Source organism: Protopterus annectens, chromosome 11.part0, assembly GCF_019279795.1.
Source record: "Protopterus annectens isolate FY-2018-M chromosome 11.part0, PAN1.0, whole genome shotgun sequence".
Taxonomy (NCBI): Eukaryota; Metazoa; Chordata; order Ceratodontiformes; family Protopteridae; genus Protopterus; species Protopterus annectens.
The window spans coordinates 1259749566-1259766572 of NC_056745.1; positions in this window are offsets into that span (position 1 = coordinate 1259749566).

Sequence of the window (17007 nt, forward strand, 5' to 3'; positions counted from 1 at the left end):
TGGATGAGTAGATCCATTCTGTGATGAAGCTTGTTGTAACTGTCCCTGGCCATTTCCAAAAGAAAAAAGAACCATGGCTGCTTGGGCCAGAAGGGAGTCACTGCAATGATCTTGGGGGATTCCTTCTGAATCTTCAGACATACCCTGGTTATTAGTGGAAAGGGTGGAAATGCATACAGGGACATTCCTGTCCAAAGAAAAGAGAACAAATGGCATCTGTCTTCAAGGCTTTCTTGCATGGAGTCCTGGAAAAGACTTTTGCCAGATGATTGTTCTGAGAGGAGGTGAAGTCTATTTTATTGCCTTAACCAAGTGATTTCTAATCTGACAAATCCAATACTGGGATCTGAAAAGATAAAGGTTGTTGATGCTGGGACTAAAGATATTTTGGATACCACTCAATCTTTCAAATATGGAGTCTTACCAAGGGTATCATGAGAATCATAGATGCCACGAGACCCAGAATCCTGAATTATTCCCTCACAGTGACCCAAGTCTGAGTGGAAAACTTTAGAAATAAATTTAAATAAAGATCTATTTTCCTGTGATATAAAATCTCTTTAAACTGAGGTGTCCAGTTGACATCCCAGGAACACAATCCTGTATTAGGGAGTCAAGAAATACTTTTGAATATTCTCTTGGAATCACAGCTTGTGTATATCTGTCACCCAAGAGAGAGATAGATTCCTGGCATTTTGAAAAGGTATCTGCAAAGATAAGCACGTCATCTAAATATGGAAAAAAACATGGATTCTCTGTAGCCTGTAATGAGCTATAATTGGAGTTAGACACTTTGTGAACATTCTTGGTCCAGTAGATAGTTCAAAGGGTAAGGCAGAGAACTGAGAATGTGATCCAGGCATATAAAACCTTAAGAAATGTCTGAACTCTGGATGAATAGGAATGTAAAGGTAAGTATCTTTTAAATTTAGTGTTACCCGGAAACTTGAATGGGGAAGAAAAGGTGAAAGGTTGTGAAGTGGCATCATTTTGAATTTGGACGCAATTAAAAACAGGTTTAGGAAAGAAATAAAAATCCAGAACTAGTCTCCAAGTATTTTCTTTCTTGAGGACTAGGAACATCTTTGAATAAAAAAAACCCTTCCCCACCTGCGAAGGATCACGCATGTGAAGAAATAGAAAGTGGAAATAAAAGAGTCTGATCTGCAGGATGAGGAACAATACCCTGGAAAGGAGGAATTTCCTCCAGCTACCATCTGTAACGCTGATGAATGGTTTTCAGAACCCATTTCTCTAAAACAAACTGTTGCCAAAGAGAAAAACAGATATTCAGACTTTAAGGTCTCTTGAATAGTCATTCAGATTTGTTGGAGTGTCCTTGGTTTTGGGAGGTTAGAGACTTCTTTTTGGAAGCTCCTTGACACTTCTTCTTAAATGTCTGTTTATCTGAATTCTGTCAAAATGATTTATTCATTTTTTTGCTAAAATTAGATGAGGAGAAAAAAATCCCTTGGATAATTTGGAAAAGGAGGGCTGAAAAATCTTAGAGATTCCCTGGATCAACTTGCCCATTTCCTCACACTTTTTGGCCACTTTTGCAGCAGAGGGGCCAAACACTAAATCTCATCATCCTGGAGGTTCTGAGAATGTAGCCAAGCAAGCCTCCTTAAGACCGTACCAGTGGCTGTAGCCATATAAGCAGTATCAGAACAGTCATACACACACTGTAAACAATGAGGAGTGAGCTGTGCAGTAGAAGAAACTGAATTATTTCAAAAAACATTTTCCTTACAAGAAGAAACTGTAGACAAAAAATTCCTCATACTTTTACAGTGTGTCAAAATAAACTTTAACATATGACCCTGGCAATTTAAAATTCTGAAATTCAAATTTGTAGAAGTGTACACTTTTTTCCCCATGCTTATCAACAATTTTCCAATCCTTATTTGGGATAACAGGACTGGAATTAATTAAGTGCTTAGCAGCAGAGGAATCAACTAAGACTACAACTGCTGGTTTAGATTTGGGAATAATGTATACAAATTTAAAAGACTGAGGAACTTTATACCACCTATCTGCCTTTTTAGGGACTGGCTAACTATAAGGAAAATTGTAGGCAGTAAGACACGCATCCTCAAAAGCAGCCAGGACACATGGAATGTGTATAGGTTTTGGAAAATCCTTCCATAATAACGCATTGTGTTTTATGAGGGACTGAGAAACCTTAGTATTATCTCACTTAAAACACTGCAGCATCCTAGCAATAGTCTCAGATAAAGAGAACCCCACACAGGAAGAATCCAAAAGTGAGGTCTCCTCTGAGTCTAAATCAAAAATCTGAGGACAAAACCCAGAATCTGTCCCTGTATCTTCCTGTTCAGATTCACAATCTTGAATCTCTTCTGGAAAGGAGGTATTTCTTTTTCTTTCACCAGACTCTACTCTGCAAGAAGGATCAATAGCCTGAATCAAACCCCGAGCCAGTCCCAGTAAACTTCTCCTATACAAAGAAATTTGTGGAGGAGGAGTAGATACATGCTTAGTTTAGTCTTTCTTTTTCACTGAAAAAAATGTAGCCAGCAGTGTTACTAATGGCAGCCGCTGCTTACCCATGGATGGGCACAGCATTCTGACACAACAAGGAAACCTTCCCTGTTCCCTCTCCTAAGACTGACACGATTGTCTACCTTTGCCCACTGAGGGGACCCCAACAGCCACAGATAATGTGGCTAACCCCTGGTCCATAGTGGTTGTAGATGCTACACCAAAGGGTTCTGGGGTAAAAGATGAGTGGTCTGTGGTAAAACAAATGGCCACAACAGAGTCACCCACCTCCAGCTGAGGCAAATTGCTAACCTGCTGTGGTGGCAAAGGCTGTTTGTTGAAATGTTTCTTTGTGGCTGGAAGAAGGAGTGATCATGGGACTGATAATCTGTTCCATGATCAAGCTGAAAATGGTGCCTCTCTCCTAGGGAAAACAACAAACAAGCAACAGTGCCAGCAAAACTACTAGTCCACAAAAGTTACATTTTTTACAGAAAAAAAATACACAGTAAAAGCACTTCCAAACACTATGGCAGCCCCGCAGTGGAAAAATAAACACAATTCCTCCACAGAAAATATTTTATCAGTTAGTTACAATTACTTTTAAACTGACAGAAACAATGAATGCTCTGTTTAAAAGTATGTTACAGTGTCAAGGCTGTCCATTAAAACACAACACTCCTATGTTTAAAATAACTTTTCTGAAGAGAAAAGTAATAAAACGTCAGTAAAAAATAAGAAAATGGAAGTTTTTTACCCCCCAAAGGGAACTTATCTGACCAACTAAGGAAAGCACAAGCCAACCATTTATTCTTCAAAGTCTCAGAGGAACATACTCTTTGGTGTCAGTAAAGGTCTGAAATGCTTTGCACACAAACTTGTCTTTCAGTCATCTCAGCGCGAGCTGCTTGACAATTTGGGCATGTGAAAAGTGCCCTAAAGCTTTGGAAGCTGACCAGCTGTTATATCCTTGTCAAGATATTACCCATATAATCAAGGCTACTGCAGCACTGATCATTATGAAGAACATTTAACATTACTAACAACACTCTGGTGTTACTGATTATTAAACAAAAAGAAAGGCACAGTAATCCAGCAGTTGTAGCCAAATCTTTAATCCACACCAAACACGGAAGGTAAAGAAACAAATTCCACACATAAAATAGATAACGCCGCAACAAATATCCTTTACGTTTTCATCAAGAAACTTCCTCAGAATAAAATAACCCCAACAGGTCCATCCTATATATACATGTGTTGTTTAAAATGATCTAATAACTTCATACGGCTAATTAGATACAATTAATTAACTAAATGAGTTGAACAGTATTAAAATGTGAGAGGGAAGAAATAATGTATTGTAAAATTACATATGTTGTTAAAATCACTTACAAATGATAAGTAATAAATTTAAAACATATAAGTAGATATGTAAAAAAATACATGAAAGTTAATACAGGTTTTAAAATGACTGAATACTAGGATGTGTTAAAAGATTGTACAACACCACCATCTTGTGCTGGAATATCATAAAATTTTATGAATATTTGAATTTAGTTTTAGAATAGGAATAAGGAACACACTCTTATACTCCATGAAAATGGGTAATAAAATCATAATAAATATATTGCTCCTAATATAAAAATGTTAAAATGTTTATGATATTTCACCACAAGATGGTAGTGTTGTACAATCTTGCCTGACATCCTAGTATTCAGTCATTTTAAAACCTGTATTAACTTTAATGTATTTTTTACATATATACTTATATGTTTTAAATGTATTACTTATAATTTGTAAGTGATTTTAACAACATATGTAATTTTACAGTACATTATTTCTTCCCTCTCACATTTTAATACTGTTCAACTCATTTATTTAATTAATTGTATCTAATTAGTTGGATGAAGCTATTGGATATTTTTAAACAACACATGTATATATAGGATGGAACTGTTAGGGTTATTTTATTCTGAGGAAGTTTCTTGACGAAAACATAAAGGATATTTGTTTTGGCGTTATTTATTTTATGTGTGTTTCTTTACCTTCCGTGTTTGGTGTGGATTAAAGACTTGGATACAACTGCTGGATTACTGTGCCTTTCTTTTTGTTTATTAGTTTACTGGTTTTGGCATAGAGACCACACATTGTGTTTATCTGTTACTGATTATTACTTGAGTAGTTACTTATTAATTTCACTGTATGATAGTGAATGCTGACTACTGCAAGTTATGTTTAATGCTATAATGGTGATTAGCGAATTCCCAGCTTCAAATGATACATGTTTACTACTTGTCTTGTTTCTTCCAATCAACTTTACTTTCTTTAAAGTATATCATCATGCAGTCCTTATTTTCCTTTTGCAGTCTTGCTGATTATGGCAGTTTCATCATCTGCTTAATTCTTTAACTCTGTGTGACAATTTGCCTCAGCTTTGAGAGCAATGACCAGCAGACCTCTCAACTGTCCAGATTTTCACAGAAAGTCCTGATTTTTGTCTCATACTTTCAGTGTTCTTCATAGAATTTGTAGTTTCCTAGCAAATCACAGAGGATTGAAATCACTAATGACATATTTCAGTTTTAGGCATTATATTCTTCAGTTATTCTAGCAACTTTCTAAGTTTATAAGAACAATATTTAAAAATCTGTCCCTGATTGTTGGCCTTTGTCCACTGTTAATTTTAGCTTTGCTCAGATTTCTTGCACTTAAGAGTTTGACTGGTATGATAACCATAACTGTGGGTCCCAAGATAATTCAGATTTCTGATATTAACCATTTTATTTAAAAATCATCCAAAATAAGATTTTCAATAAAACAGTTTTTCTTGCTCAGAACACTTGATGGATAATTATATGTTTGTAAAATCGAAATATCAATGAAATAATTTCCTTAAAGTATTAAAAATGAGCAACACAAATGTAAAAGAGATGTCATTTTTAGGTGACTGTTCACCTCCTGTCCCTCACATAGTAGGTGAATATGGTATTCTCTTACATGGACTGTTTTAGCACTGCATCACTTGGTGAAAGTAGCTGATAGTGTGTACCTAGCAGTCTCTAGAAATTTCAGTTAAGCTCATGGTAGGGAAAGTTTTCCTTTGCAGGTATTTTACTAAAAATGTTATAGGAATTGCTGATAAAGCTGTAGGCAAAATGTTGCTGGTATGGCACATAAATCTCTGGGTAAGATGTTAGCACAGCATTGTATATGCAACTATGCATGTCAATTACTTTTTCAATGTTATGATGATTGAGGTTAAGGTAAGGATCAGTAAGAAAGAGCTAACGCTGCTGCTGTCAGAATGTGGTTATTTGGGTGGTGAGACTATGGGGTGAGGTGAGAGCATGTCCAGAGCCAATGATCATTAAATTCATATCTGTTAAATGATTCACAATGCCATGGAGAAACAACACTTGTGTGACCTAAGCATTCTGATACATTTTATTGTGGTCATTGTTTCTTTCCATTAATTAGATTCATCATCAGTGGTATAAGTACTTAGAATATGCATATTTTGGGTGTGGTAGACAGGGACCCAACCTGTGAAAGCACAGGGCATTTACCTAATGACCAGTGTTAGACTTCTGTGGTGGCTCTAGCATTCAGTACTGTGTTCTCTAGCTTGTTTAACTAGATAGGCAGAGGTTCTAATCTCACAGCAATCAATGTGCATGTGTGTGTGTGTATGTGTGTGTGTGTGTGTGTGTGTGTCTGTAGACTCATGTCAGTAAGGTAAGCCTACCTAGTGCTGTCATCTTTTGACTAGCAGTCTGGAGACAATTTTCATGGGATTGGGGGTTGGCATAGTGGTTAAGGTGTTTACCTCAGAGACACAGTGTACAGGGTTTGATTCTTATCTTTGAGGGGAATTGGCTCGACATAAAATGGCCCACAAGGGCAGCCAGCCTAGTACATACCTATGAATGATCATCAGTATGGCTTACCAGGGAGGGGTAATTCATGTGTGCATGAGGAACATGTTGAAAAGCTTTTCTGTGGCTATTATTTCTTTATGTTTGATCATAAACATCAGAAGTATACACACAGAAACTGTCTATCTTTGGGGAGGTAGGTCAGGCTATATGTGAAGGCTATGGAGATATGTTTACATGCTCACTGTTAAGTTATCTTTAATATAATGTTTTGGAGAGGGGTAATGCATTATTGTGGCCAGTATTTCTTTCTTTTTAAATGCATTAAAATATTGGAAAGGTACACAATTTGGAAAACCTTTGGCAGGAGGAGGCACATGGAATGTGAATGCAAGGGAAATTACATTTACATAACCACTATTAAATGATTATCAGCATAAGTATCAGGGTGCGGCAATATGTGTTTCTAAGAGGAACAGTTTTATAAACATTATTTTGAGCAATATTTCCTTAACTTTTCATCACAAACATACATCAGAAGTGTACACAGTCAGAAAGTGGCTATTTCTGGGAACTGATGACACAGGCTAAGACAGGTTAAGGAAGATTGCATTTAGTTGTTCACAGTTAAATGATCATTGATATGCCTTGCCAGGGAGAGGACATGTGTGAGTCAGATTTACAAGTTGAGGTATATTACTATGAATATTCGTTCTTTCAATTTATTAACAGTCAAACATCAGCATATGCACAGTCAGAGAGAATCTGTCTCTTGGAGGTTGGGGGCAGACTCTGTGCGAAGGTAAGGGAAATTACATTTACTTGATAACTGTTAAATGATTATCAATGTGAAGTTTTCAGGTGGGGCAGTACATGTGTTTGACAGAAAAGGTTAAGATGCAGTACTTTAACTACTTCTTTTTTCAGTCTGATCCTAGCCAAATATCAGAAGTCACAAAGGTGTTAGCCTTTGGGGGGGGTGGGGGTGGAGTGGCAGGCTATATGTAAAGGCAAAAAATATTGAATTAATTTTATCCTTGTTAAGTGATTACCAACACAGCATGTAAGTCGAGTGTGGTCATCTGCCTAGGAGCAACAAGTCGACATACACTATTGTGGCCAATATTTATTTCACAGAGATCAGAAGCAAGTATCAGTGCAGTACAGAAAGTGGCTATCTTCAGGATTAGGTGTTGAATGAGATGCAGAATGTATAGGTGAAGGCTAGGGACATTACATATACCTGAACACTATTAAATGATGGTTGATAAAGTTTGTCATGGAGGGGCATTGCATGTGTCTGAGAGCAACAAGCTGACATTGTGCTGAACTATTACTTTGATCACAGTCAAAAATCAGAGGTATAAACCATCAAAAAGTGTTCATCTTTGGGGTTGAGGAGAGGCAGGCTAAAGGTAAAGGCAAGGGACGAGCTCTTGTTTTTATGGGCATAGTGTACAGATGCAGACAAACATCTTTTGTAGTTTGTCAGATATGCAACTTTTGATTAACAGGATTCATAGATATGAATCATCATAGTCTACATCAGCATATAATACTCATCTCTTTGTTACATATGGTGCAGGAGATCACCTAGTATTCAGATATTTACTAGGCAATTTTGTGCTCAAGACAGAAGGCAGTAATTGTGTAGCATAAGACTGCTACACAACATATAAATGCAGCTTACCATGGCACATTATGTCTTATCGAGTAGCTATGTGTAGCTAGTCAGTAGGGCATGCTGCAACTTAACATGCTATCTTTCACTGCTGTGCTGTTGGCTGCCATCATGCCTGATTGTGATTCATAGGGAAATCACAATCATTAGGCATCTCGGCGGACTAGGCTCTTTACCATACTGTTTAGTAAGGTGATCTGTTACTTTGTGAGCTCCTATTGGTGGGAACTCACCAGTATCACATTGGGGAAGAGGAAATGACAAGGTTGTGTATAGTAGCAGTTTTGCCTGTACTGTAGAGAACTTCATTGCCAGTAGGAATTTTTTGCCATACAGTAGAGGTATTGATTTTTTTAGCTTTAACAATGCTAGCATGTTGCTTACTGATATACAGTATACTAAGTAACATACAATAAGAGGAGGGGGAACTCCCTCAAATTATATAGCTTCAATTTGAATATAGTTGGTCTCTCACTGTTTACTATAGTGTGACAAGCATGTAGGATGGTGGTGAACCACTGAAGAATTATATGCAGTTGGTGGAGTGGGTTCATTAGCATGTAATATTGGTGTATAAGGAACTGTCACTATGCAATGGACCAGAACCACTCGAAAAGTCTTGCCAATCAATCAATGACTTTTTTGAAAACAAAGGACTTTTATATGCCATTCTGTAGTGTACAAATCTTGATTTATAGCATGTACTGCTTTTGAAGAGCACCAATTCTTTAGCCATTATTTTTTCCACTTTAATCCCAATCAAACATCAGACCTGTACAGATAAAAACGTGGCTATCATGAGGTGAGAAAGCACTGTTTGTCTGAAAGTGACTGACTACTGCTGTTACTTCATGTCAATTAAAGGATTATTAACCTAGCTTGTCAGGAGGAGTGTGAGTATATGGGCAGGGGGTAACTATCAAAGTTTGTCCAGCATCTTTCTATATATTCTGTAGCAGAATAATTCATATTTAGATCCACAAGCTGCAGTTATAGTGTTATTAAAACTGTAATTTTTCTAAAATGTAGAATAGCTTCTTATTCTTAAGGAGAGGTATAACTTGTACTGCTTTCAGATCACAGCTGTGACCGACAGTAGTAGCTAGTCATCACAATATTTTATTTGTACATAATGCACAACTATTAAATGTTATGTGTCAAGTCAAAACTGAAATGCCTATGTTTTGTTATGCAGTTTCTGAATCTGACAGCAAGTGCTTTCTTGCCAGACTGCAGTGCATGATATATAGAAGCTAAAATTGACCAAAATGTATAGTTTTGTACAATCAGACAGAAATGTTTCAAATATTGTTGTTCTATTCTCACTGGGGATTTGGCCATTTGTACAGAGTTTGGTCAGTTTCAGGTAGACTTAATCAATCATTTCAGTCTCAGCATACAGCAGATGGGATCTTTCAGAACCACAGAGATTTCATTTTTGCATCAACGATAAATTATGGAATGATTATTTATATTAATGGTGAATGGTTACCATGTAATTCCAAAATTCATTCTACACATGTATTTGCATGACTGAATATCTCTGTCCCTCTCTCCCTCCATCCTTTTTCTAAGCTGCTTTTCCAGTGAGGTTCATAATGGTGAGAAGTTGATTGGGACAGAGATTAATTCCTTTTCCACTAGCAGGAGAATACAGCTCAAGAGTGGAATCCCAAGGAAGCTGAGATTAATAATTTCTCTTGTCGACCCCTCTCCTACTCAGGACTTTCTATGTATGGACCATGCTTGGCACACTTGCTGCTACAGGTGCCTATGAAACATCCTTGTTATGTGTATCAATCACCTGAACTGACCACTCTCAGACCAGAGGAACAGTGACTATACTGTGAGAACATCCTTGATTACATAGCTTCTCACTCTGTCATAGAAAGTGAGTCCAGGAAACACATGATGTCATAAAAGTGAGTCCAGGAAACACATGAAGGAACCTTAGTTCTACTACTTGTACCTATGATATTATCCTTTGGTCACTTTCTAAGAATTGTGATCATAGATGAGAATGAGAACATAGTGACCAGTACACTGGGAGGCTCACTCTGACCCCACTTCACTATCACAGTTTGATGCAGTGCTTGCAGTACTATTGGCAAGATACCTGTCTACATGTCAGATGTATGTTCCTGTTTACTCTCACTTAAGAGCAGCAGTCTAAGATACTTAACCTGGGGTACCTGCTCCCCCTTCTCACCTGAAAAAAGCAACCCACTTTTTTCCAAGAGAAAACAATTACCTTTAATTTACAGGTACTGATTTTCATCCTGACTTCTTCATAGCTACCAGTAAACTGTGGCAATGCAGGTCTAAGGCCATTGTCATCAGAGGCCAAGAGGAAAGATGCAACAGTCATGTCCTCCAGCTTGATGCTTTCCAGACCTGGTCGTCACCAAAAATCTCATCCTATTTAAATCACCATTATAAGTCGTTATTAACAGCAGTGGTTTCAAGACTATGAAACAGTCTTTCTCTAATTATTATTCAAATTACAGATAAATACTCATTCACCTAAGAATAAGGTTGATAGCAGGGGACCTCTTTGATAATATCTGCACAGAATGGGCCTGTGCCTACAGCTCTGGTTTTGCCTAGGAAGTCCCATGCTGTCATCTTTATTCTTGTCTAAGTTCCCTTGCATTACCCTCGTCTTATTTCTCTACCTTTGCTAATATCTTTCCAATATGAGCTGCTAGATGAAAGCTACTTTTTTAAGTATCGAGGAATGCTCATAAATCTGTGCCTGATGGCTTATGGTGTGTTGAATTGTCTTGTTCTTTAAATTGCACTTTAAACTTTTTCTATGACTTCTCTACTGTTTTCTGTTGCAGATTTGTTTTCAGCAAAATGATTCTTATTTCTTGAATTTACATATTGTTCTGAATCTGACTAATTTACTAAGAACTCAAACTGGTAAACATTTATATATATATATATATATATATATATATATATATATATATATGTGCATATGGGTTCCCTTTGGAATCTCAAAATACTGAAATGTCGAATTTCAGTATTTTCGAGACCAAATTGTCGAATCTGCAGTTGCACAAAACTGCAGAATATTGAACCCAGAAATGTCAAACCTGTGGTACTGATGGCATGTTAGGTAAGTGTTATTTTTTTAAGGGTTTTGGAGAGGGTTTGTGTGTATGTGAGTATGTGGGGAGTGTTAGATGTGGGTTAGGGTAGGTAGGTAAGAGTGAGAGTGTGTCATTGTTGAGAGTGGTGGTGCTTGTATGTATGTGATGTGTGTTTGTGCAAGGGGGTGTAGAATGTGTGGTGGTGGGTTTTCTGTCTTTTGGTGTTTAGCGGCCTCAAAGTTAATATATATATATATATATATATATATATATATATATATATGTATATGTAGTGGGGGTGTAGCCCCCCACACATGGGGAGTTCAGGGGGATTGCCCCCCTGCTTATAGGAAGGGTAGGTGTGTGCGTTTGTTTTGTTGTATTTGTGTGTGTTGTTTTTTTTGCTGTAGTGTTGGGAGGTAGATGTACTTGTGTTTGTATGTGTGGTGTAGTGTTTTGTTGACGTTCGTAGTTTTTGTTTTCGGGTTTGTGAACTTTCGGCTTTATAGTCTTGAGACACTGAAATTCGATATTTCAGTATTTCAAGATTATAAAGTGAATCCATGTATATATGTATGTATATGTGTATGTATGTATGTATATATTTATATATATCTATATATCTATATATATATATATATATATATATATATATATATATATATATATATATATATAGGTTCATAGGTTCATACTAGGCTATCTGCCCTAGGGCATTTATAAGCCTAGCCAGAGTGTGTTTGGCTTTCGCCACCAATTTTAAATTAATTTTGCTATGCCCTTTTTCGAGGTTAGTATACTGTGCCTCTGTCTAACAGTGACACAGAAGTGATACCCGGGGTAAACCTACGATCTCCCATCCACTCATCAAGATTCTTCTTGAAGAGAGTCAATGAGGGACTCTGCCTAACCTGGACTGGGATTTTATTCCAGAGTGAAGGGAGTCTCTGAGTTATGAATCTGTTCCTCCAGCATGTCCTATTTATTACAGTGCTGAGGTTCAAATCTCTCGAGCACGTAGCTCGATGGGATTTGGATTTTCTGAGGTGCAGCATGTCCATTAATTCTGGGTTGGACATGGCTTTATACATCAGGCACAGATTGCCTCTGAGCCTGCGGTATGCCACTGAGTAGAGCTGGAGTTTCTTTAACCGGGCAGTATATGGCATCTGTTTGAGCCCTTTGATCCTCTTGGTGAGGTACTTTTGGGGTCTTTCCAGTTGCTGCAGGTGTCTGGTAAGTTACATCCCAAAAGGGGCATTGTACTCAATTATGGGCCTGATGAGGGATGAGTAAAGAGGCACAATGACTTCCCCTGATCTAGATGTGAATCCCTTCATGATTAGGTGGGCTATATAAAATATTTTTCTAACCACTTTGGCCACGTGGTTGTCAAATGAGAGATTGCTATCAACTTGGGTCCCCAGGTCCCTAATTACGTCTTCTGTACTTAATGGATTACCACCTATGTGGTAATTTGTGGGCACTTTATTTTTGCCAAAGGGGATGACTATACACTTTTTGGCATTTAGCTTGAGGCCATGGCTCTAGCACCAGTTGTCTGTTTCTATGAGGCCCTTTTGGAGGATGCTTGTGTCGGCTGAAGAGTCAATTATGGTGCCCAGTTTGCAGTCATCTGCGAACTTGGTCAGCCACAATCCTTCCGTGTTGGCCTGTACCTCCGAGAAATATATACCAAACAAGAGAGGTCCCAGGACTGAGTCTTGTGGGATGCCACTTGTAACTGGTTTGAAGTCTGACATGGCTCCAGCAATTCTAACCATGTGGGTTCTGTCCTTGTGCCAGTTTGCAACCCATCTAGTGACATAGGGGTTTATATTTAAGCTGGTGAGCTTATCTATAATGCCCATGTGGGGTATTGTATCGAAGGCTTTTGCGAGGTCCAGGTAGGCTGTGTGGACCACCTTCCCCTCGTCAATGGCCTTGGTGACTGTTTCAAATAAATCAATCAGGTTTAAGAGGCAGGATCTGCCCTTAACAAAGCCTAACTGGGTAGGATCCAGTGTCTGTAGGTCCCCGATATCTTTATTTATGAGGTCCATGATGATCCTTTCCATAGCTTTGCAGACCAAGCTACTCAGGCTTATGGGGCAATAGTTTCCAGGATCCGTTGAGGCACCACTTTTGTGGAGAGGGACCACTGTTGCTGTACGCCACTCTTTAGGTACATATCCTGTAGTAAGGCTGAGATTGAACAGTAGTTTTATGTTTGGGTTTAGCTCTTCTTGGAGTTAATGTAGGACGCAGCCCGGGACACCGTCTGGTCCCATTAATGCTGTGTTTTTAGCTTTGGAGAGGGCGGCTCTTACCTGAGCATCTGAGATGTCAGGGGGGCAGCACTCTGCTGGGATAGATATTTGCCCTTTTGGTGGAGAGGGGGGGAGACGTTTGCGCTGAACCTGTCAGCTAGGATGTTGGAAATGTCTGTGGGTTCGGTGTATTTTTTGTCATTTTGGACTAATTCTGAGCATATCTGGGAATTCCCACCCAGGTTCCTAACATAACTAAAGAAAGCCTTGTGATTATCCTTAGTGTCCTGTGCAATTTTTCTCTCGAAGCTGGCCTTAGACGATTTTATGAGTGCCCGTAGTTTTTTGCTAATACTGATCAGAGATGCCTTCCCTTTTTGGGATTTTGCTCTATCATGTAGTAGCTTCCTCCTTCTATTGTATAGTTTGTTTATGGCTGGGGTCCACCAGACAGGACGTCTGCCTTTTAAGGATTGGGTCTTGGTTTTATCTGGGATTGCATGATCCATGCATTCCTGAAGGTGTTCATAGAATGCGTTTATAAAGGATTCTGTGGTCTGGGCCATATTTTCCACTGGCCCGGGGGCTTTGAAGGATTCTACCTCGGTTTTGAGGAGTGTGAAATTTGCTTTAGAGAAGTTTTTCACTGTGGTTTTCTGGGCAGGGGGTGGGGTCGGGAAGTGAATATCCAGTGAGATTAGTTTATGGTCTGATCTTACCAGTGAGGGATACACTTCTGGTCTGGAGCATAGAGTCCCCATGTTGGTGATGATCAGGTCCAGTTTGTTTTCCCCTCTTGTGGGAGTGGTAACAAGTTGTTCCATAGCATTTGAGTTTATAAATTCTAGGAACCTTTGGGCTAGGGTGTTGGAGCTAGAGAAATTCTCCCAGTCTATGTTTGGGTATATATATATATATATATATATATATATATATATATATATATATATATATAAAGTCCTGAATCCATAATCACCAAGCATATATTAACGAAAGCGCTTTCACCAAAAAAGCGCATTCGTTAATATTTGTTAAAAAAAAAAGAAAGAAATCTATGTTGCTGTGGTGTGCCCCCCACACCCCCCTACTTTAATATTCTCACTCCAAGACCACACAGTATCGCAAACAGGCATACTTACAAACCAAAATTAGTTTTGGTGATTTTGTCTTTGGGGATCTGTACAGATCCCATATATATATATATATATATATATATATATATATATATATATATATATATATATATATAAAATACTGTACTTCCTGAATGGGCTTCTGCTGATCATAGACTATGGCGGTAAGACTTTCCTAGGTGACTATATAAATAAAATAGTCATTGCAATACTAAGACAAATGAATGAATGTAAGAATAAATAAACAGATGCATAAAAATAAATAAATGCATTATAGTTCTTAGACTGAACTATGTTTCAGGGGACTGGTAGCAGTGATGTTGTAATTCAGAGGTTAGAAGATGAAAATGGGTAAATTACTTGTGCACTGATTGTCTTGATGATGTTATAGACTACTCAGTCACCATATTTGTCTTCAGCTCATTAAACTGTTATCCCACACTGCACTCAGACAAGTAGAAAAATATCAGTTGTACCACACTGTAAAAGATCATCCTTATTGTCTTTTTGCTAATGAGAAATATGGCCCTTAGTTATATGTCTCCTCATAATAGAATTTCCTAGATGGCTACTCTGATTTGTTCAGTTTAACTACTTTTTTACACAATTTGAAAACAATATGGCAGCAGCGTGGTGCAGCACTTAACATTGGTACATCACAGAACTTGTTCAGTTCTTGGCAATCGTGCTTTCTTGACATTTTTCCCAATGATATGTTAAAAGATAATGCCCTGATAATAAAATTGTCTGTAGGTATTTGTGTGATTTACATATGAGTATATGTGCATTATGTATTGGAGTGGCATCCTGTCCAGGGTTCATTTCTGCCTAAATCCCACTCGCTCTGGCTTCCTCCAGCCCTGAACTAGATAAATTGTGCATTGGAAATGGATGGATGGGGAGATGGAAAAATGAACACATTTGATTACTTACTGCCTTGTCATATCCTAAGAAATCATATATTGTGTCTTTTAGTTTTTTGCTAAATCTGCTGCTTGTTAGATAGCAATGCTATGAGGCAATGTTCTTTTTAACTTCAGCTTAGTCGCTAATACCATCTCAAAGACTTGTGCTGTATTTATTAATTTAACTTTGTCAAGAGGGTGGTACTTGGACTCTTTTCAGCCACAACTAGGGCCAATTGGTTACAACATGCAAATTAGAGTACTGACAAAAATTTATATAAAGATACTGACCATAATAGGAAACCTTTTTATAGATACAAAAGATGTGAAAGGAGTAAAGACATACAAATTGTAAACTGTGTGCAGATTCTAAAATTTATTCTCAGACACAACAGATTCTAGATATATTTACAAAAACTTATACAAAACAGTTTGGCTCCACAAAGGGGATGATAAGTTGTTCTAGTCACACTGATGTAACAGCAGAAATTGGAATCAAATTAGATTATATTTCAAAAGAACTGTTCAAACTGGATCCAAACAAAGCTTACGGAGGAGATGGAATTAGCAATAATGACCTGAGAACACTTCAGCAAGAAGTTACAGTACTAGTATAGCTATTATTTACTCAGTCATATAAATATGGATAGATTCCTCATGATTGGAGACATGTGCTCATTAAACCTGTCTTTAAGGGAAAGGGGAGTAGGACAAACCCAGTCATATAGACCCTTAAGTCTACTTTCAAGTTGTGGAAAAATAATGGAGAAGCTAATGTTAGATATGTTATTGTCAGAATTCGATAGGTTGGGACTTGAAACCATATATCAGCATGCAAATATTGAAAATAGACCTATTACTACCTGTAACATGATATTCTATAACAATATAATAGCAATAATGAAAAATTGTGCTGTGATGTAATTTACATAGATTTAACTTCAGTATTTGACAGGGTCATATGCAAGCAATGATCAATAAATTAGAACATCTAGTTATCAATGTACTCTTGATAAGAAGGATAGCTGCGTGACTTACAAATAGGACATGGCAAACATCATACAGCAATTGGACAGGTAAAATTCTTGGTTACAGTTAGAGTGTCCCACAGGGCTCTGTCCTAGGTCCTTACTTGTTTAGATTGTATCTTTAAAACCTAACTTTTTCATCTGAGGTGTTCTGTAGTCTATATGCAGATGATCTGAAATTGGGTAAACTGATTACATGTGTCACAGATAAGGCACATCTGCAAAAGAACTTGACTAAATTGAACATTTGGGCACAGAAAATAATATGCTGATAAATACATAAAAAACTAAGCATATGAGATTTGGGAGACAAACTGAAAGGTGAATATTTAATACACCACAAAATGAATGAAACTGTAATTTCATTTACGAACCTGGGTATATAGGTAACTCCAGCTTTGAGTTTTTCTAATCATATCAACCAACAGCTAGAGAGATTGAAACAAAGTTAAGAAAAGCCTGTAAATGGAAAACGCCAGGCCCAGATGCACTACCTAACTTCTGGATAAAAG